The following is a 23831-nucleotide window of genomic DNA, read 5'->3' as shown; positions in this document are numbered from 1 at the left end:
TTTTTTTTTTTTTTTTTTTCCGGGGGTTTTTTTTTTTTTTTTTTTTTTTTTTTTTTTTTGGGTGGGAGTGGTGGGGGGCCCAGGACCCACGCAGCATGATGAGACCTGCCGCGCTCGCCGAGCCGGCGCGGGGTCGGACTCCACCGCTTCTAACCGAGTCCGGATAAAAACGTAGAGAAACAGAGAGAGAGAGAGAGAGAGAGAGAGAGAGAGAGAGAGACTTGCTTCGATGCTCATATGTCAGTAATAAGCATGCAATCGGCGCCTTTGCACTTGTTCCCCCAACTTTTGGTGCACCGCTCTTTCCCCACGAGAGCAACCTCCTTGCTTTTGTAGCTTTCATGGCAGCTACCCCCCCAACCCCACTCCTCCTCCTCCCAACCCCGGACCGGGGGTTTGTGTCCGGCTGCATGCGCTCTGACTGCGAACAGGAGAGGAGAGGAGGCAACCTGCAGCAACATGCCAGCCAGCGAGCTTTTCCCCCCCATTCCCCCTTTTTTTTTTTTTTTTTTTTTTTTTTTTTTTTGTAGCTTGCATGTTGTTCTGCGCAGTATGAAAGATTCTGGCAAAAAAAGAAAAAAAAAGGAAAAAAAGAAGCCCATAAAATATAAAAAGGCTGAATGTGGCGGATTGTTCCTTTGCTTTTTGTAATAAGAAAAAAAAAAGACATTCCTGCTCTGTCAGTGATAACAGCGTCTGCACAAGCTGGCTTGTTGTGCGTAATCCAAGTCGTGTTGTCGTCCAAGAAAAAAAGAAGCACAATTATTGATGGATTTTTTTTTTTTATTCCTCCCCAAAGCGTTCAAATGCTTATGTTTGGACCAGGGGTGGCTCTAGAAACTTCTGAAAGCGGCACCTCTTGGGTCAAAGCTGCTAGATTATTGAATTTAGAAGTCGTATTTGTCAAGTTCCCTGTCAAAAATTAAGAGGAAGAACTCGTGTGAAGTCTGAATATTGACTGGGAAAGTCATTCCTTATCCAATATGGCTGCAACATACGAAAACAGTGAAAGTTGTAGGTGTATTAGCAATTAGCAACTGTGATCGTTTCCTGATTTTTCCTTCTAATCTTGCAGCATTCTGACGCGCGTATCGTACAACGTGTGTATTTGTTGTGCAATGAATAAATTGAAACTTTAGCTAGTTGAGGCTAATTCTCTCTTTGCAATGTTTTGTTCTGCTTAGCCAAAGTAGGCATCTGTTAGCGGGCTAACAAGCCTGCAGGGTTGGTCACTGCCCACTCCTGAGCCCCCGTTAGAGTCGCCCCTGGCCATCTTAAACGTGACATCAGGTTGAAGTTTCTCCTTACACATGAGCTGGATTCAGGAGGCGTTTGTGTTTACTCGTAGTTCACGCCATCCTCACCCTACATAGTCGCTCCTGTAAGACTCAGTTCTCACCAGACGCAGGTGTATTATCTCTCGAAACGCTGTGGACAAAAATCACTGACTGCCTCTCATGAAATATTTCAGCAGCTCTCTCACTTTCTCTCTCTCTCTTTTTGTTGAATATTCACACCTCATTAATAATTCAGAGAATCTGCTGGATGATAATCCCGCCCATAATCCAGCTCTGTCCAATCAGGCTCGCTCTCGTTCCTGCTTCTTCTTGTGCTTGTTTTTTTTTTTTTTTTAACTAATCCCAGACTTTTCTTGCATCCCCCATAACTGAAGCATCAGTTTGTTTATAGAACATGCAATACGCGATTTGTTGGCGATGTTTGATCTTTGGTGTAAAACTCTCATTTAAATATTTTTAAAATATTTCATTTTTGTCATGATTCTGTAAAGCTTTCCTGTGACCAGAAGTTGACTTATGATCCCTAAAACAGGGTGAAGGTGATTGGACAGAATAATTCTTTATTTTTTATCCATTAAATCTACTCACAAGCACCTAACAGTGTGTGTGAGGTACTCTATCAGCAAAGGTGAAATTAGCAGAAATGATTGAATTATCTTTAAATGATAACTTTAAAAATAAATAAATAAATATCTTCAAGATTTGCCTTGGTGTATTTAACTTAATGTATGCGGACCTTTCAGTGCATTCGCCAGAAAGCAGTTTTAAGGCTATAGGTAAAAAATAGATAAATAAAAAATAGCACATGACCGGGTGAGATCTGCTTTAAATTCATTATTCTCCATAAAGTATCTGCAAATACTCACTAAGACACTGAGGTGAAAACAAGAAACGATGTTTATCGGAGTTGTTATTGTTTCTAACAGAGGTGCAAGAGTAAAAGGTTGAGTGGCGCTTCTACAAGATTGTGGGTTGTGAAGAAGATGATGCTAAAGTAAAGAGGGGGGGGGGTGGCAAAAATAAAATAAAAAAAAAAATCTAGCAGGACTGAAAGTGAAAGTGCATTGCTGAACTCGGGAACAGATGTTTGAGCCTGGTGCTTTCTCACCGTCCGTATCAGCGAGTTTACTTTCATCAGAGTAAATATATAAGCAGACCTTGAATCCAGTGTGAGCAAAGGAGAAAACCGTCTTACAGCGGAGGGAGTCTGACCTGGGAAGGCTTTCCCGGGGCTCTCACTGTCTCCCTCTAGTGGCGGCTGGCTGTGTTTAAAATACTCTTCAAAGCTCACTAAGTTACTTCACTCGATAAAAACTTAAGTAATTGCTCATTTACTTTGAAATTTATGGCATTCTGAATAGATATATCAATTTATAGGTGGAAATCCTATCAAACTCCAAACTGAGGAAGCTGATGCATTTCAGCAGATTTTCATAACAAATCCGTTCTAAGGTTGCACAGACTGTTTTCCTTTCCATTTCATAATATAAAAGTTGTAATAAAAGGGGAGCGTCACGCATCACTTGTGCTCTGAGAATTAAAGCCGGCTTCGATACGAATCTCCTCAGCGCCAGGTGAGCGAGTTCAGCTGTAATCTACAACCCAAGGATCTTCCTTTGAACCCGTCATGCCCTTGCAAACCACAAACACACACTTAGTGCGGAAGCTCGGTCCCCTGCGCGCACGGCCCGTCATGGGTTCCCTCACCTTTACACGTGACCTGGAGCCCAGGTGGAGATGGAGGTGGAAGAGGAGGGGGAGGGGGGAAGGAGGTCGACCGTTTGCGCTTGTGAGGTGAGGGAGCTTAGTCATAACATCCGCGCAGAGATATGTCTGAGACGTATGCAGCAGATAACAGAGCATGCCTTCCAGTGCAGCAGAGGAGGGAATCTGTACATTCTCTCTTTTTATCGCATTTCTCATTTGTTTGTATGATTTATGCTTTTGTCTCCTGGTAACGCTTTTTATTTGTCTGCCTTCAAATTACCCTCTTCTTTCTTGTTTACGCAGGACTGTGATGTCTGTACCTTGTAAATAACACTGTCAAAGCTCATCTTTTATTCCATGCGAGTTCAACGAACAGGTTTTGTTGTGCTGACTTGATGGGTTTGGTTTTGTTTTTGTCACCAGATGACATAGCATTAAAAGTAGAGCAGACATTAGCTTGCATTGCTTTATGTTCCTGGTGTTTCTTATCATTTTTTTTTTAGCTATAATAACTTTACATGTATTTTATGTTGAATCATTTTAAATTGGGATTGTAATCACATCATAACCCAAAAGCAGCAGAGCCAGCTAATTTAAAGAGTGGTGGGAAATCTGAAGAGCTATAGAGAATTAACCCGTTTGCTAAATGTAGCTATTGCATTGAAGATGCTAATAATGCTAATAAAGTTGGTACTTTATCTCATTTTTAGATTTGTAAAATATTTTTGCGAGGCATTCGGTTTGTTTCGTTAATTAGCTGTATCACCTATACTGTTAGCAAGCAGACATGCTAACTCTTGTTAGCTTGTTGCTTCGGGAATAAATCTGGAGGCTAGCCCATTCCAGCCACTCACTTCCTGTATTTACTTGTTAGCTCGCTAACGTTCGTTCCAAATTACTGTTGTTTTCAAAAGGAGCGATGGGTGCTAACTCTCTGGTAGCTACGCCACAAGTGTCAGGATTTTTTTTGCTACCGGAAATATGTTCAGCTAGCTGACTTTGGTTTTCTTTGCAAGCTAAAAGTTTTTGGTGTAGTTCCACCGATTTGTTCCAGAGAAAATGACCAGAAAAGCCTCATGTCTGCACAATCTCACCAATATCTATTACAACCACCCAGAAAAGTATGTAGCTAAACATTCATGATTACAGATATTTTGATTTGATTTGTCTAATGAATTCTCAAATTATGGGATGCCTTTTAAAATTACCACCAGCTAAACCAAAAGAGAGCCAACATGTAGTGGAGAAAGATCTAAACAAATATTTGGAACAAATCTAATATAGAATGCACTTAAAGTACTTTGTTTTATATTAAAAATGTTTATCATGCTAAACAAAGGTGCTTCATTTCCTTCCTCACAAGTAGAGAGCATGACTAGATTACATTAGCTTGTTACGCAGCTGTCTGCTTATTTTACTGAGAGACATGTTTGCAAGCTTGTTGCTAATTTTCATTTTCAAGCAGCTTCATTATAAAAATACCAGTGTGGCAAAACCACACCTGTAATTGACTTGAAATTAAAAATAAATGTGCAATAAATCTAAAAAAAAAAAAAACAACAAAAAAAAACAACTAACTTGATTGTTTGAATTCAGCTTTGAAGAAAAGAACCAGAAGTCTAATGTGAAAAGATCATCAAGAGAAACTTAAATATTATTAAACCCTCCCCCGATTATAAGAGATGAGGCCCATTTGACTTTTTACTCTGTGCGCAATTCAGTAAGGCAGTATTGACTCCACGAGCACCTTTACAATGTTTAGTTTTTCTATGTGTGGTTTTGGGAACTGACGGTCTAACGGGACAGCTCCCTGCTTCCCTGCTGTCCGACTGTGACATCTGCCACGCTCCTCATGAGCATTGTGCTCAGGGAGGGTACAAAATTATCTATATTTAAACATGAGCTAGTTGTGGCATCCAACAGAGCTAAAAAAGTCATCATGTGGTGTAGTTAGTGCTCAGACTAGATAAAGCACTCTTGTCATTAATCCATTTTAAACACTCACACTTTATTCCCATCGCATAATTCGACAATGTTACCAGCCGGATGAGATGAACTCACGGGCCGGATATGGCTGCGGAGCCACCATGTGATGATCACTAGCCTAGAGGTTAAGACTCACAATGTGGTGTCAATGAACTGCGGATTCCACCCGTATTAGCGGGTGGACAAAAGAGAGCCAAGACTAACACCAAATGTTTAGACAGCTAATTATCCCAACGCAGTATAGTCACTTCTTCCTTCTCTGCTTTTAGCTGCTGCATGAACACCCTGTCATTTAAAGGCCATTATTTCTTTCACTTGAGCTCATCTTTATTGTAGGTTTCTTGTATTCTGCAAAGTAATAATTCCATTTAATCTCATTCTGTTCCATGTCTCTTTTTGTCAGCTTTTCACTCTCCTACTCACCGTCATAAAGATGGTGAACATGAAAGTTTTTCTTGGAGAGTTCTTGTTCCATCTCACAGTGTTTGGTCTGGAGATTTTGGAAGGTCTGGCCTTTTCCCAATAAATCCCAATTGATCCTGAAAAAGGCCTGATAGTTGTCACTGCTTGTTCTCCCCAAGAAAGGTGGTAAAGGAGAAGATCAATGTTGATCTTACGGAGGAATAAACCATCGCGAGCCTGACTGATGCTGTCGTCATGAGGGAACCTGTATCTCCGTCTGAATCAATCGCATCTTGCGAGCGACTTTCCTCTTTGATGGCTTCATACTTCCCCCATATACTTTGAGCACGTTCGCTAACAAACGCACATCCACGCACTGATATGCAGATCAGTAGGCAGGAATCGCACCCGCAACTTTAGTATTGCAAGAAGACTCCTCTTCCCATCGAGGTACAGTCGGGAAAGCACAACAAACAAAATGTTTTGGCCTGCGTCGTGTCAGTGCGACTGACTTTTTTTCTTCCTTGGTGTTGCTTCGTTAAGCCAATGGAAAAGCCAAAGACGGGTGTGTTTTTAACGGTTTTAGACTTAAAAAAAAAAAAACACCAAAAGCTGCAGAAACATGCACTGCTTGTCAAGTTCAGCTTTAATCCTGAAATGCGAGCTCTGTTTTTCACTTTGCTCTGCTAATCTCTTTTGCGTTCTGCACTCCGAGTTGAGTTAAGTGTAATTATCTCTGGCAGGTTTATTTTTAGTGTTTTATGCAGATACACCTAGACTCAAACCCAGACGTTTTAGCTTTTGCTGCAGCTTGGATTTGTTCCTGCCTCTGATTTGTGATCTCTCTGTGTGTGTGTGTGTGTGTGTGTGTGTGTGTGTCTGTGTGTGTGGGCGCGACTCGGATCCATGGGCTGACTGACAAGTCCACCTACACACACAGTCAGTCACAAGACATGTTGTTCTCCTTTGCTCCACTCTCTGACTTCTTGTGTTTCAATTTTCCTCCAAACGGACCTTTGGTGTCTAAAGCTCTGCCTCGGGTCAAACGGGAACAAAACATATGAATGAAACGGCCAACAAAAGCTTTCAGAGCAACTTATCTAAAATATCTGAATGAATCAGAAAAGCAGCTGAGCTGAAAAAGCATGCTAAATTTGCTCTGTAAGCAGGAAAAGTTGTTTGCATATTTTCCCCTGAAAAAAAAAAATAAGGGTTTTAATCTATCTGTCTGCGATCTGCAGATGTCTACTCCTCTCTGCTCCTGCATAAACCTGAGGCGAACATACAAAATGCCGTATGCGTCTCCCCCTCGCAGCAGAATTAAACTATTACCGAATATTTGTTAGCAGAAGATCAGGCTGCATCACTCGGCGCCTCTTTATTACCGTTTGCAAACCGTCCCGTCTCGCGTTACGTCCTTGGGGTCTGTGGCTTCAGACGTTGTTATTGCCGCTTTGGTGTTTTTTTTTTTTTTTTTTTTTTTTTAAAGTTTGAGAATTGATATAACACTCAGTTTCCTATTACATCAGCCTTTTACAGTCTTTTAATCACCCCAAAGCTTCTCTTTTTTCCTTTGAGTTTTTCTACCTTTTTGCACACTGAAGTGAACTTGATGAACTTTCTCAGAGATCTGCAAAACAGTCCCAACATTCAACATTTCACACGTACGTTTTGGGTCTCGATAAATCACTGCACCATTAGAATTTGATTAGTTTTACAAAACTGCATATAGTATTTCACTGCATATATGATGATAGGTTTTAACCACGACCCAATCAACAGTGTCCATTTTTAAAACCTGTCTGAAAACGTATTTTTCCCTCGCCGGTCTTGATTTCACTTAACTTTTATTGGTCTTGATTTTATCTTGTTTATCCGTCTAACTGCGTTGTTTCATTGTGTTTTGAATTGTAGCTTTTCCGCTATTTTTAAGCTTTCTTTTCTCTTCTTTATCACTGATGTTCAAGCCCTTCATTTCAAGTGTCGAAGAGCTTTGCAAACGAAGTTGTTGTGGCGATGAAGGATCTCCAGCAGCAGTCAGTCTTGCAACTAATCTGAAGAGGCCTCTGACTGAAGACTCTGTTGCTGTATGACAATCTAGTTACTATAATTACATGCTAACAAGCTCAATATGTGAGCGGCAAAGATGATATTTCACAGTAAATACTTGAGGATGACGCAGTCAGTTGTTAGCAAGCGCAGCTAATCCGCCTCATTTGTTTTTGCCACTCCTCGTTAAATCCGTGTCTGGCTCTTCAGTCCTGCTCTGCTTCCATTAAGCCTCCTTTCAACTCCACTTCCTTATAGACCACGTCCTGAATCGAGCAGCTTTAGTGATTTCATCATCCTGCTAGAATATTTCACTGAGCGTTTTTGAATCGATACGAGTTTCACTTTTTCAACTGAATTACTGAAATAAAGGAGCTATTTACTTTATGACGCCCAAAGAGGAATTCATGTGCCTGTGATTACATCCCCGCCCCACTTGCCTGGTTGTTGGTTTTCCAAGTGCGTTTCAACGTTAGCAGCTTACAGGATGAGAACCTGACTTTGACTGCCACTAGCACTATAAAGGCGATTTGCTGGGCAACATTTACCAAACACAGAAAACGCAAAGCAGTTTTTGCTCTCTGTAACGGAGGAAATGAGATGTTTGCAGATGTTGAACCTAATTATAGCTACATGTTTAGAAATATAACTGACATTCGAGAGAATAACCATGCCACAGAAGGTTTCAGTCTTAGGTAGCACACATTGTTTTTAAGGTGGAATGGCTTGACTTGTAAATGGGATCCATGCAGCATATTGCTTTTTTTTTCTTATTTTGTTTGGCTTGCACACTAAAAAGCAAAACTATATTTCTCTAAACTCTGTGTGAATGAATATCGGTGGTTTTCTGGAGAGAAAGACATTTTTGAAGACATGCAACATTTGCAATCTCTTACAGTTTACGCTTTTGATTCGTTTTTCATGCAACATGTACTGTACAACAATATAGAGGTCAAGAACTAAAAATTCATGGACCAAAAATGAGTCCAAAATTTGCAGCTTTGATTTTAGCTGATTCAGATTTCTCTTCTGACGCTTCATTTTAACCTTCTCATCATGTTTAATGATTATGATAATTTATTACAGGTTCATAACAATTTATTTACCTCTGCCAAGATTAGGAGCAACGGTTGTGTTGCAACAAGTGTGTGAGTAGCTGTAAAACAAAACCTAGCTTGTTTAAAAGTAGCAACCCAAATTAAAAGTTGACGTAGCGCCATACAAAATTGTTCCCTTTTATAAAAGCTTCTTAATCCTGTTGTGTTATTTCCGATGTTATTTTTAAACTTGTCAATGCCACTGAAAATGGCTAACTATTAGCTTTATTTAATCTTTGTCAACTTCAACAGCATAGTGTCATTGTTAGCCTGTTAGCGCTTAGATAGGATACAGTCGATTTTAATTGTGCCGATCAAGAAAAATAATTCATCTCAAAGTGAAACACAAAGAAGTATCTTACTAATACGTAAAGAGGCGCTGTGTACAAAAGTCATGTGGCTTAATGAATGGAGTTCAATCAGAAAGTGACTCGTCTTGTTATGGTAATAAAGAAGAAGAAACCTTGTGATTTATCTGCAAACACAAGTTCAGAAATTATGTCACAAATCTGGATTTTTGTTTTGTTTATTGTTGCCATGGCTACATTAAAAAAAACTAGTCATGAGTCACACGGTGAGAACGTTTAATGTTTTAAACATTAAATCCATCTATCAGAGCAATTAAGGTGGGACTGAATCTTCCACCTACCTCCAGCTCCCATAATTCAGTGCGTGAGCTCAGACACCGATGACACACCGCGATAACCAACAATACAGAGTGATGGGAGCCCAACTGGCTCCTTTCAACGTGCATAAAGCTGTTATGACTACTTTGTGTTCGGTATGGACTTGGCGTCTGCTTCTCTCTTCTTCTGCTCCTGTTTTCCCCTCCCTCGTTTTTAGCGCTCCGCATCCCACGCTCCGCTTTTGTGAACACCTGTTTCTGTCACCACGTCACTGAGAAAGTCTCAGGGCTTCCCTGCAGGTCACACAGACGGAGTATTTGTCTCTTCATATGCTTCATGCTGTGTTAGCATCTATTGCCACACCGTTAGGGGACATTTTTGAAAGAAAGAAACACAAATATGTTGATTCTAATCAACGGTGTTTCTCTGTTTCCAGTTGGAACAGACTTTTCCTGTTTCTGTTGAATATGACGTGTTACCACTAGGGGGCTGTAAAATTAGTTGTAAATGGTTTAATTAGCTAGTAAATAAAGAATAATAAAAAGCTGATTTGTTAGCAAAGCGAAGCTAGCAAATCCACATCCAACAGACTCAGTTAACAGATTTTAAAGCCAATTTTCTTTTGGTAGCTTTCTTGTGGTCTTCCCCAACAACTGGGAAAACTTTAGAGCTGTTTAGTTGTTCTTTATGTCAAGAAGGGACATTTTTGTGCATTTTCATTCCTTTGAGTTTTATTCTCATCTCCAAATAATGTTTCAAACTTTCCTTTTGAATCTCTGCATAAGTACTCGGGTTTTACTCTTGGACTCGTTTTAACTGTTGCGGTTCAGTGTCGCATCAGGGTCCTCACAGTGACAGAAGTGCAAACGTGCATGTTTACATTGCTCAGGTGCTCACGATTAATCCCGGGTCAGTGTGCCGGCTGGTATGCAGCTAAGCCTTTAGCATGCAGAGGATAACGTTCAGCAGGTCGCAGTGTGTGTGTGTGTGCGTGTGTGTGTGTGTGTGTGAGCATTTTTCCCTCTTGCCGAGTGACACAGAAACAGCAGCGGGATAAAGGAAATAAATCTAAGTGATCTGCTGCTTGTTTTTGTTTTTATTTAGATGCTAACTTTTCCACTTGCGCTGTTTTAAGTTCATTCTTTTCTCCAGGTTGCGTGTTTTTGTTGATTTAAGGCAGGCTATGACTTTATGACCATTACTTTTCAAGAAAATTATCATTAATGAGTGGTGCATATCACTTCAGGTGTCTTCAAAGTGGTAAATTGACAGTAGTGTGACTGCAAAGGGATTTTCCTTTACAAAGTGTTTTCCATCTGCATCACTAACACGGTGCAGTTCGTAGACGCGTTTCTTTGTCCCTGCGTGAGTCTGTGTGATTTTGGTTCCATGTGTTTGTGTCAACCGTGAATTCATGGCATTCCTCATCTTTTCTGGACAAAAGCCCTGAGAGATCAAAATAAAACAAGATCTGAGACGTCTGTCAGATTAGAGAAGAGAGAGGGGGGAAAAAATGACGACGGCGAGGCGGGGGGCGATGAACCCGATGGAAAGGGAAGCCTGTGAAAAGAAAACGCGAACCGTACCTCAAAAAAAGAAGGTGAAACAAAAATGGTACGGGAGTAGCAATGTGTTAAAATAAGAGGGCTGAAATCTGGAGAAACTGTGCGCATTTGCAAAACGCTGGAGGGCAAAAGACGATTCTCTTACTTGCCATCTTTAGCTGCGCTGCTGCAATAGAACAATTCCACTTACAAAGTGAAACTAGGAGATCAAGGTGTTATTGATTTAGTGCAATGCGCCACAGCAAACAGTGAAATCTTTGAAGAATAACTCAAAACCACTCGTATTCTACTTCTTTCTTGCTCTCTGTCGGCTACGCTACACACAGACTTGTTGCCGTAGCAACTGACAAGACAACAACAGCACCAATGTAACAGGACACAACACCAAAAAAATATGCCACCGTTTCCCAAGCAAAGAACAGAACATTCAGTTTGTTACAGTTTTATGTTTACAGGCTTGGTGTTCATTTATTAATAAGTGATCACCTGAACACAGCTAATCAATACATTAGCTCTAGTGTTGATCTGTCAAGAGAGTTGGTGTGTGGGTTTGTTTTGTTTTTTCACTAAATCCAAACAGACCAAATTCTGCCGCACATCTACATGTTAAAGTTGTCAAAGTCAAGCTAGCATAACTGACCTGCTTCCCAATCCCTTTGCTATTTTTTAATAAAAACTTCTTTCTGACCTTGTTATCTTGTTGTAGTGTTGACAATTAGTAGCAAACTGCTGTGTCTCTTTTTTTAAATAGATAACAGATTTAGCGCGTCATGTTGAGAATTTGACAGCTAAAACCAATGGCAGTCGTTGGGAAGCAGTTTTTTGCCCTGACATCATTTTCTGTATAATGTGTGGGTGGACTGACTTGACATCAACATTTTAATGTGTACTAATTATTTGAAACACTGGCTGGGGTTAACTTGTATTTAGGATTGTTCATATTTATTTATGTTGACAGTAAAACAAAAAAACATCTGGAAATAATAATGTTTCACACTGTTTTAGGACATGGCAGTACAGCCCTAAAACAAAACTTGACTTCCTATTTTAATAAAAACAAAAATCTAGCTTTCTTTTCTTAACAACACATTATTAATGGCAGACAATATTTCAATCATCCTACCTGTGAGTTGACCTGAATTCAGAGGTCAAATAATTGGGTGTGCTGACATCACTCTGAACTATGGAAAAAAAAAATCCAGATGTTCCTACAATTAAATCTTCAAAAGCAAAACATTTGACTGATAAAATTGATTTATTGCTCAGCCCTACTTTGCTTCCCATACATTTCTAGACCAAATAGAAACCCTAAAGAAGCATTTTGAAGATGCTTTTCAAATGCATCTCTCATATTTTCTTTCCTTTAGCAGTTTCTGTGCGTCTTTTCTTATTAGCAGCAGCATCTAGAGGCTATGGAAGAAACAGGGAGGCGGAGCTAAGAAAAAAAAAAAAAAAACCTGCAGCAACCTGCCTGCTTAAGATCCCATCAGACACTTTTGTCTGTGGAACAAGAAAGAGCTTGTGGAGTGATCCGAATCTAAATCAAACTGCTGCCAAATGCCACAGATAGCATATGATGCTTCATACTCAGCTTTACGATTATAAAAGAGCTTTCCAAATGGCTCCGTGTTATACTTTATCGCTCCAGAGTTAGAAATAAGAGTCATGTCGTTCCTAACGGTCTCATCGGTGCATCTGTTCCACTTCTCTGCAGGAAGAGAAATCGATTGCGATGAATCCGCTTCTGTCTTTCAGTGTGTTAAAGATTTCCCACCAATACAGGAAGCATTCTGTGTTGGCGTACACTTATAAAATATTTTAGTAGTTTAATAATAGCGATAACATTTATTCTAAAGGTAAACTGAGAACCTTGATGGACAAGGAAGCACTAATTGAAATACATTTTTATTCTATTGATTCCCTGCTAAATCTAAGTTAAAAACAATTATTAGCCATGTCACGAGTAGACTGGAAGTTGATTTTCATTATTTACATGTTTTACTCGTATTTTCTTCAAATATTGCAAGTCAAAAAAAAAAGTATTAACATTGTGTTAACGGGACCGTTCTTTTAGGTGATGGCCAACATTTCTTTTTGAAAAATGTTTACACTGATATTTTGAAGATTTGTCTTTGGCGAAGGAGCTCCAAGCCTCTTAACCATCACCCTAATTCAGGGGCCCAGAGCCACATGCGGCTCTTCAGAACTGTCACTGCGGCGCTTAAGAATTTTGTCCCCCATCTTCTTTTTTTTTTGACATTTTTGCATCATATGCATGGCATTTCAACAAAGAATGACACTAAGTGTTTTTTTTACACCTTTTTTCAATCGAAATGTAATATTCCAATGTAGACCCTGTAAACGTGAGGCGATTACCTACATAAACAAATTTGCTACAGATGAAATTGGAAAAATGAGCTCATAGTGACAGTTTTAGACAATGCGTGAAAACTGCAGCTTTAAATGAAAGCCCAACTACCGCACAGTGCAGCACAGAGCAGGTGCTGCCAATGGGAGTGTGAGGAAGAAGAATGAAAACTAACATTCTCAGCAGCGTCGGTCGCACAGCTGTGCCGTGTTTCCCTTCTCTCTCTTATCTTCAGAAAGGGACGGGCGTATTTTGTCTACAGCTCAATATTAAGCCTAGACGGCGACTAATCCAAACACAGAGACACTGACGGCGTGCAGATCTGCAGGGTTGAGGAGTCTGCTGTCATTTATGAACTATATTTATTTCCATGTGATTTGTTAGATATTTTATTCATAATGTTTTTTTGTTGTTTTTGTTTTTTTTGAGAATGAGAATCTGACTTGCTCACAGTTGTTTGTCTGGCAATGTATTCTTTTTTGTTTTGTTTTGTAAAGACAGCTTCGGTGATATTCTGTTGTATTCTGTTGCATTTAAAGCTTAAATAAAAATTAAGATATGAGTGGGTGACAGATGAGTGGGTTACTGCATCTGTCACCCACTCATGTGTCCCAGCATTCCTCCTTCCTTCGGTTCTCCTTCCCCAGGCTACACATTTTTAAGCGTTTCTGCTGCCGCTCCCATCTCTTAACTTTTTTGTTGCCCGTGGCTACCACACACCATACCGAACGGTGATGTATGTGGAGCGCTGAAAAAAAAAAAAAAAAGAAGAAGGGCATGTTGAAGCCTGAGCTGCAGGGCTGTGCCGGGCAGGGCTTTGGGTGGGACATTTTGTCCTGTAAACCTCTTGGAGATCCACAGGAGATCCTTCAAGAAAACATGGAACGCTGCAGATTTACTCCGTAGAGCACAGGGATCGAATCGAAGGGTTAGTTCTTTTGCCGTTCTGCGTCGTTAACTCATGCTTAATGTGAAAAACGCTACGGGAAACACTTAGCCGTTCAGGGAAAATACAGATTTTGTAAGCCACGCACATGGAAACAGGCTGCATTGGGTGGAGCTGATGTGGGATTGCAAAGTGTGCCAAAAAAAGGTGTCGGGTTTTGAGTTCAGGCAGGGATTTCTGATAACAATTATGACAAAAATGCAAGGATCAGAACATCTACTCTTGGAAGCTGGAACTGGAAATGCCTACCTTATTTCATTGTTTGTTTAATCGTTTCAAATAAACTTGATGAAGTGTCTGTCAGGCTTCCAGAGAGTGTCTCGAAAAGTCTTCCTTTGGACTTTCTCCAAGTCTTTTTTCCAGTTAAATCTTGCCCTGATAACTCAGACAGCCCCGTCACAGGCTGCGCTCTCTGGACTTTCTCTCTCAGTGTCCAATTAGTGTGGTCAAAATTAGAAAAATAGATAAAAAAAATAATTGAACTCCACATGGAACACTACAGCAAGATGAGAAGCTATTCACTCGGATTCCTTTGGGACAATCACATTTTTTTAAGACATGAAACTTGCTCTTAATTGTCTTATTTCATTATATCTTAACTAAATCAAATTTCTTAAGTGCTTGCTATGTTGCTTTAAGGGCAGCATTTTTGTCCTTAAGCTGCAGTATGTAACTTTTATTAAAAATATATGTATATTTTGGTTACACATGTTAATATTATCATCATTGTGACGGTAGAATGTAAAACAGATAATCTGCAAGAAAAAATACAATAAAATAAAAAACTTAAGCTCATCTGCCTTCTCCCGGTGCTCCCAGTACTACACCACTCACTGAGACACTGAGCGCAATTTCCCAATTCTCAAAATGTAAACTAAAATAAAACAGTGTCAGATTTTAGCAATTGTAGGATTTCTCTTTTGTCTTTGGTAAAAGACCACAAACCATTTCTTCCTCTATGGTTACTCTTGTGATCGTTTTGGTTCAGTTGACCCAGAATGTCCTGCGTTACAGTCCACTTCCTGCTTCAGGAGTGATCGCTGGTCTATTGTATGAGAAAACAGAGTAAATGTTACAAAAGTGGAACCTCTGAGACTGGAAAGAAAGTTGGTTTGTCGCGGAGGGCGGTCAGCTCCCCTGCTGGCATCTCTCAGCGGGAGGTCTCCGGGGTCAACATTCATTAGCCCAAATGAAAAAGAGAGGAGAGGAATGAAAATTGCGGCGAGAAACAGAGAAATTCCTGGGAATGTCAACGGGATTCCTGCAGCGTGACGTCTTGAACGTCCACATACGGGACTCATCAGTTGGGCCGTTTCCCTCTTCTAACAGCCTGAAGACGTCAGATTGCCCACTCGGAGGGATTTGTATTCCTTTCTTTGAGTGAAAACATTTGGTTTGGTTGTTGCTCTCGGGGGTTTCAGCAGCGCTGAAGTCGCCAAAGTCCGACTGCGATGAAAGGGACCTGCAGCTTGATGCAGCGCCCCCACATCCTGCGATGTACGTCGCCGCTACCACATAGAGTGCAACACATGTAACCCTGCTGGAGATGAGAATTTGTTTGAATGATTCAAGTGGGAGTGTCTTGTAAAGGCAGATCTAAGTAATGACGTTCTTACTAGGTAGATGTTTTAGTTCTGTGGCCGCAAAATCTTTGCCCGTTCTTTTTTCAGTACAAGTGAAAGGTCCGATTAGATTAAGAACATATGTGAACAGCAATTTTGTTTAATGTCATTTGGGTCCCCCTGACTTTGACTGGACCATTCTAACAAATGACTGCAAATCGATTAAGACAATTTGATTGTTCTGACATATTCCCCACTATTGTCTACTACAGCCTGCAACAGGTTTTCTTCAAGGATTGCTCATATTCTGTTCAATCTCAATAACATACATTATGTTTATGGTGGCAACATGACAAAAATGTGGAAGATATAAAGGCATAGAAGGGCACTTTTGCAGGTATTTGCGTAGAAGTTGCCTAAAGGAACCCTAAATTACATTTTAACCTTGAATAAGACAATAAAACTCACAAAAAACTATCTAAATTCAGAGGTAAATCAGTGATTATAACCTAAAGTTTGCAAGAGATTTCAAGGCATTAAGGCAATAAAAATAGTGCACTTGTATCATGTCTTTTTCTACACTCAAGCGAAAATGTTGCCACAGACTTAATTTAATAATACCTTCAATAATCTTCAAAACATAATAATTTCCACATCTTATGACGCAATGTAGACTAAAGAAAGGCTAAAGATACTTTCCACCGTCAAAGGAAAGCAGCCACATTGTTCCACACAGTAAAACATCAGACTGTCTGTGAAAGCAACCCTTGTTTATACAGTAAACCCAATGTAATAGTTTAACAGGTGGGCTGCAGAGGCTTTCTGCTGTGTTTGTTGAGTGTGAAAGCAAGCATCTAGCTGGCTCTTTCCCATTTCATACCCTTTAACCCCACAAAGTCTGAAAACATAATAGCACGATCATCAGACAGATGGAATCCAGATGGGATTTGGAATAATTACCGCAGTAAGTCTCAGAGCTACTCAGAAACTCGTAGATGTCCTCTTTAATCCCTTTATTTACCTCTTTTCCTTCGGTGTCTGTTGTTTGGACTGAAGCTTCGCCCCCTCCTCCCCCCCACACGTTTCTGGTTCATTCTGTGGATAAAAATATGCAGACAACCGAGAAAGTCAGACACGGAAACATGAACTTTGGTTGGCTGAATGAAACGCTGTGATCAAATGAGAGGGTTTAGCCGATTTCAGATTTTATTTGCATTTTGCTTTGGAGTGCCTTTGCCTCCCTAATGCTTTGTTGTACAGCTATTTCTGTGCATGTGCCTTTCTATTTATGCACGTGTGTGTTCATGCCAGGGCAATGTCTATACCCGTCTAATTATCAGTCTTTGATAAGTAGGGGGAATTCCAGTCTCGCCAATGTAATCCTCAGGTAGAAGCCTTCCGCTCTTCTCCTCATCACCTCAGCCTATACCCATCTTTTCCTTAATTGCAGTAAGCTCTAAAAACAGTTCCTTTGGCATTTCTAGGAGGAAAAGTCACCTCTCAAAATTCTGCCTAAATTCTACCAGCATACAGGAAACACAGTTACAGTCGGTGCTGGGATTAGGTCCGTACTTTGGTTTGGAAGCCCCAGTTTGGTTGGTAACTTATCGGTGGTGTCGTCGTCTGTATTTCTGAGTCAAGGCCTTGGTTTTGGTTTGTAGCTCACCAACAAAGGCGCAGTTTAGGTCTTACCTTTGTTTTAAGTTCATAGTTCAAAGTGTACCTTGCTGTTGAGGTCACAGTTTAGTCCAGTTTATGGTGTTTAGGTCGTGATTGGGTCTCTACCTCTGGCTGATTCAAACTCTTCCTCGTTGTTGAGTTTACGGTTCTGTCCATACGTTATTGAGTTTTGACACTTACCACCAACATGTCAGCACATCAGCACACCACTAGATGGTATTAAGAAACAAAAAAAAAACACCTATTGATCTCTCTTAGTGTCTTGTGTTAATTTTAAATCCCTGGTGCTGCATTTAAGTGTGTCAGACTCAATTAGGAGTTTTAAGTGTGGGATTATATAATGTAGCAAATTGCCATATCCAACACTCCCTCCCCACAGCCACATCAATGAAAGGCAAAAAAACATTTGCGAAATACTTAGTCTTCAAGTTCCTGCATATGTTCATTACTAGATATTCTGGCACTGATGGAAATGTTGACTATTTTAGAAAGTATTTTCATGCCAAGTTTTAATTGAGGTTCCTCGATGACATAAAAGCAATATGAGTTGTGTCTTAATCTGAATGATGAACTGTAGCTGACAGTTTTGTACAAATACCTGAACTGTTACACCCCGACTTTCTACATTAAGACATCGGCAAGTGTGTCTCACATCACGGGCTTTCAGGGCATGGCATGGATTCAAACTGATTCTGAGTAAAAATAAAAAACATATTCTAGAGGGAAAATAAACAGTTGTAATTGTCAAAAAGCCCATTGTTGTATTTGCATTTGGTTTGGTATTATTAACCTCATTCAGCAACAACTACAGTCCCTCTCAGAGACCTAAAAACTGACTAAGACAGTCACCAAAGGAGGGCGAATTACATAAAACATGGTCACAGTTTATTACTATTCTACTGTAGTTATTTGACCCTTTGCAACTTACTGGTTTTTTAAAGTTTTTTTTTTGTCTCTTTATGTGCAGATTGTGACTTTCTACATCAGAATATGAGAATCCTGAGAAAGGGGTCATACGACATAGTGATTTGAGTCTTGAGTTGTTTTTCTTTTTGATTAAATGATTGAGTTTTACTTTATTTTTTTAAGGTATGCAAGTTGTGTATCTGTTTTGATTTATTTATGCCACCTGGAGAGAGGGGAGGGGTTGATTTGTTTGAGGGTTTTTTTGTAATGAAAAACAATATTTGATGATTTAAGCTCTACTCTCTAATGGCTACTAAAGTTATATTAACATCACATCAGACCTCCCTAGAGACATGTTTGCTCTTCATATAAGTTTGCCACGCAAAGGAAAATCATCTGGACGCAATTTAGAGACGCGTTTCTAACAAATTTACTGAAAGCTCTCTTGTTTTGTATACACAAATGCACGTGTGGGCTTTGAAGGGGATTAAAGGATTTTTGTACACGCAACCAAGAAGGCTTTTATGGAGAAAAAAAAAAAAACGCTGGGAATCTCTGTCTTACAGTATGCAGATTTATCTCTGCCCAGGACTGTCAGGTCGACTTGATGAAAATAGTGTGATAGAGGTGGGAAGACATCAGAGAAGGCAGTTAAAGGAGAGATTTAGTGGAGCAAATATCTGCAGCTCACTGACCTTTCAAAGTGGATTACATGCTCAATGCTAAGAGGGTGGAGAAATGGAGCAAGAACCACCGAGTGACTGTCAAAGAACTTCTGTAAAATCTCAGGCTTATGTGGAGAACTCAACCCACTTACGCAATTGGTAGATTATGATGCTGAACAAATGGTTGGACTCAACCAGTGAGATGAAGCTCTTCAAACTTGAAGGTTTGTCCTCTGGTGTGTCTTCCAAGCATGTTTTAGCAGCAGGGGAACTTTATCCTTCCAGTTCGATGTAACCAGCCTTCTGCCTGCTCCAGTCAAGGACCCTGTTTAACTTTCACTATCTGCATGTCCCCAAGTGTCTGCTGGCACTTTCTACAAAGGCTACAACAAACCAGCTAATCAAATGACATCACCAAAAAACAGCAGATTTAAAAAAAAAAAAATTTAATTTTGCTTAGCTCACTGTAGTTGTTTACGTTTTTTTATCCAAACTGAGGGGGATTTGGGGGGGAATGGTTCCACCCTGTCACAAAAATATAACCAAACAAAAAGACGAGAACTCTGCAAAAAGTTACAATTAAACTTCAGAGCGCTGTGGGAGCCGCATCTTTGAATCTCCATCTCACTCTCTCCCACTTTCGTCTCCATTGCGTCTCATTCTCACTACTAACAAACATCGCACCATGGACTCTTTGCATCTACGGCGTTGACGTCACATCTCCAGGAGCTAATGCGGCTCACTTGTTTCCGCTTTGAGTTACCACGACTGGTAGAAAAGACCAAGTCGTATTTCAGATGCAAAAAAGCAATACTATGAACATTGTTGTCTTCCTAATATAATGGGCTTTTTTAAGTTTTCGTTAATTTCCAAGCAATCCTGAATTAAGAAGATGGCTTGTAAATATCTGTCGCTACCAGCTAACGCTGCACAACACAAAGTTTGCAGCCTTCACTTCACTCCGGATCAGCCTAAAAATACCGGGGATAAGGATGGTAAATAAAGGAGCCTCCCCGAGTTATTTCCATGGAATCACTTGTATTCAGCCTGAAAGAGTTTATGGGAACCAGAGAGCAGACCAGAGCCAGACAGCCGAGCCGCCTGTACATACTGCTGTAAACACCGTCCTATCTGAGCTCTTCACAAGAATCATACAAAGGTAATAAAACTAAATAACACGGAGACATGAAGCAACACGGTCATTTTTCTCTAAAAGCAGCAACTTTGAACCTGAACAGCTGTACCAGATCTCTGACACCAGAGCTGCGCTACGTCAAGCTATGAGGCTTGTTGAGCTTCGTCAGGCTTCGGAAGTGAAAAGCCCGAACCGTAACCTCCCCGTTAGTCTGTGACACTTAGGACAACAAACACACATAATATACTTGAAAATTAGGTAAAAACATTGCCCGTTAGAATGTTTAGATACTTAAGCACATTTTTACAAGAACAATGTCCGAGAATATTGCCTATAACGTTAATGTTAGCCACAAAGTTTAAGTAAAACTCACCTTCGTGTCAGTGAATGTATAACGAGGCGAACATCTTAAAACCTTTCTCCAGCTGACTTGTTGGGGCTTTGGATCGATGTACAAACCTTGGCCAAGCCCTGCAAGCACCTCATGTAAAAGGCCATTTTCAATAGATCGGAAACAATCGAGCCGCTTTTCCCAAAACGCGGAGGCTGGGGTGCACAGAGTCCATTCTGTGGTTTTTGTTAATGTGTAGTTCTGTGGCAGTATCACAGCGCCATCAATTGGTCCGGCAGACTTACTACATCACTTTCTGTGGTGCCGCAGCTTGTCCTGTGGACGCATGTTTCTTAATTATTAGCAAAGATTTACTGTGCTGCTCGTCTCCATGTGTACAGGCCCGTAGTTTAGGAAGTGACGATTTAGATGATGATTTTCAGTGTATGAAAGTGCTTCCTGTTTTAGTGTCCATTCCTCAAAAGCTTTTTTTTAAATGTTTTGTACACAATTAAACAATTTTTAAAATATGATAGTATTGGGCTTTATTTAAAAAAAATACATGTATGTGAGAAGCTTCTTTTGTAAAACCAAACTTTGACATTAAAGTTGATTTGGCTTCAGAAATGTGGCAGTTGTAAGATTGAAGAGTTGATCCCATGAGTGCCTTATTTTTGGTCAACAAGAATAAGCAATATTTATTGAAGTACATCATTAGTCTGGATTAGATGGAAGCTAATTTTCTTGTCTCTCTCAGAGCAGCATGAAAATCTCTAGATATCGTTCTTGAACCTATGAGAAAACTCACGTCAGGCTCCCCTGGTTAAGTGATAAGCAAGAAAAATAAAGGGGATGAGACTTTAAAACGACAGAGTTGAAGAGGTGAAAAGAGTGAGAGCTGCCAGGCTGGGCGTGGGAGAGCAGACAGCATTGAGTTGAAGCAGACCAGATACTAATGTGGGGATCCAAGGCTTATAAAAACAGCGCTTCAGAGATAGATTAACCCACACACTCACACACACACTGACACAACATCATGTGTACTTGACATCCATCCTCTACAGCAGGGGTCACCAACTCCAGTCCTCCAGGGCTACCATCCTGCAACTTTTAGATGCGTCTCTGCTCAAACACACCTGGATCAAATAAACTGCTCGTTTCCAGCCTATTGCAGAGAGGAATGAATGCTGGTGAGGGAATTCAGACATTTTGGAGCAGAGGTGAATCTAAAAGTTGCAGGATGGTAGCCCTTGAGGACTGGAGTTGGTGACCCCTGCTCTACAGTAACATGCTAAAATCTAAGATGGGAATCAAACCGTCAATCCTGACTGGCCATGGCTAGCACAAATAAGCTGCTAAATCCAGGAAACAGGCAGAAAATCTGCTCAGTGGAAGATGATGGGCTATCATTGTGCAGATGGCACCTGGATCATATCGTACATAAAGCTGTGCAAGTCAATGAAAAAGCATTTCCCTCATTTAACGGTTTCTTCTGGGGGGTTTTGCCTTTGCATCACGTTTGCAAATGTTTCAGAACATCAAAACATATTTTGCTATTAGACAAAGTGGCCTGAATAAATAGAACAAAACATTTCAAAAGATGATTTCAATTATTAGTGGAAAAAACTCTCTGAAACAACCTAGCCTATTGTAAAATATGGAGTCGCTCGTGATTAAAATGCTATTTTAGATGCTAACATGTTATAAAATCTGTGTTGTTACAATATTTATTCATTTTAGTGTTGATTCGGTTTGTGGATAAAAGGCCAGAGAAGGATCATCCCACTTGCAGCAAAAACTAAAAATCTGTCATTTCCATGCTCTCCTTTTGGGATTTTATTTTATTTTATTTTAACCCTACAGCTGCCTTCACATTTTGTGACTTTAAAAAACATTAATCTTTTATTGCTCTAACATAATCTCACATGGAAATCTTCAGAACTTAAGTCTGGGGGCTAAGCTGGCCTTGAAATAAAGTTGATTTAATGTCTGATGAGTCTTTTTTTTTTTTTTTTTTTTTTGCTTAATTAGCCATGTGCTTTCAATCACCGTCAGTGAGGTTTCCACTGCCAACTTCTTTTCAGCTTACTGGCAGAGTTCACCAGATTTCTATGAAAAACATCCTAGTGTTTCAGTTTATGGGTTCATGAATCCATGCAGTCTATTAAGGCTCCAAGGGAATTTGGATGGAAGAACCGCAGTATTTGTTTGTCACTCTTCCGTCTGGGTTGAACTATTTAATTATTGGCCAGAATTCATATTTAAGCTAGTTTTCTTTTAGTTGTTACCGATAAACGGTTAATGGCCTGTTCTCTCGTCTTACCCATTTTGATACGCAGCTGCAAGTAATGGGCTTGTGTCAAACCATTTTTATTCATCAGGAAAATGACTACCTGAAGTTTCAGAGACAGTTCTGAAATAAATGAATGTTGAATGTGTTAAGTGTGTTGGTACATATGAAAATTGCGATTTGGTCAAAAACTTTTAATGTAGTTATATATATTTTTTCTATCAATTGAAATTTGGATTTTTGTAAAGTTTGTCTTTGGAAGACCATACAGCACCACTGAAAGATTCATTTCTTTTAACTCATTTATATGTAAGAGTTTGAACTTCAAAACTGTTATAAAATAATCAGTAAGTCAATTAATTACATGATAAATTAAAACAATCATTTGCATGATTTATTGTTTTTCTCTCTCTCTTTCTGCCATAAACGGGATGACAAAAGTCTTCTGTCTGATGTTTTGGTCTCTATCAGCCTTTCATTTTGAAAGTTTTGTTTACAGAGACTTCATAATCAATTTTATTTGTTGTTTCTGTTTTTTTGTTGATTTATTTTGGATATTTAATATGTCTTCCAGTTGCCAGTGTCAAATGTTCATTAGAATTGAAAGTTCATTGATATTTGAGAGAGCGTTCTTGCATTATTATCCCATTACCATTAAATTACTTGAAACAACAACAACATTATCGCTTATCGGAATAATTACCAGAACAATTCAACACTTATTACCATGACAGGCCTACATGCATATAGAAAAAGTCAGACTTTTTATTTGTGCAGGAAAACAGAAGATCCAAACAAATAAAAGAAGAAGCTAACGTCTTTTCACTAAACGTACAGTGAGGATGCTTATAAAAACTTTCGACAATCCTGACCTTGATTTGAAATTTAAACAGAACCACGAAAACATGCAATCGGACCCACTTTGTTCCGATGCAAACCGCGGACAGAGACGAGTGCCAACCTGTCTGTCCTCCTCTGCCTTTCTCTCTGTGGTGAACCCGTTGCCTCTCCATCTTTCTCACATCCCGGCTGCCCGGCATGCGTGCAGCTGATGCCCGTCTGGCATGCGCCGTGTCAACAGAGCATGGGAAAAGTTAATCAGCAGCTTGGCATCTTCCCCTCTTCTCCCTAGGCCTTCTCAGCTCTCCTTTCAAAACTATACCACAATTTTACTTCTGTTGCCATCTTTTTGGGAAGAGAAGGTGATAATGAAGAAAG

At 39.9% G+C, this 23831-nt stretch overlaps 1 protein-coding gene across 2 annotated transcripts in view; it reads left to right on the top strand.

Moving 5' to 3' along the window:
- The window catches only part of LOC106938109 (collagen alpha-5(IV) chain-like), a 50890-nt gene that overhangs the window by 3832 nt on the left and 23227 nt on the right, over positions 1-23831 (top strand). The gene's annotated exons all lie outside the window — the stretch shown is intronic.

Source organism: Poecilia latipinna, unplaced genomic scaffold, assembly GCF_001443285.1.
Source record: "Poecilia latipinna isolate Pla-1442-1.1 unplaced genomic scaffold, P_latipinna-1.0 Scaffold2510, whole genome shotgun sequence".
Taxonomy (NCBI): domain Eukaryota; kingdom Metazoa; phylum Chordata; class Actinopteri; order Cyprinodontiformes; family Poeciliidae; genus Poecilia; species Poecilia latipinna.
This window is presented reverse-complemented; position numbering and strand designations above follow the sequence as displayed.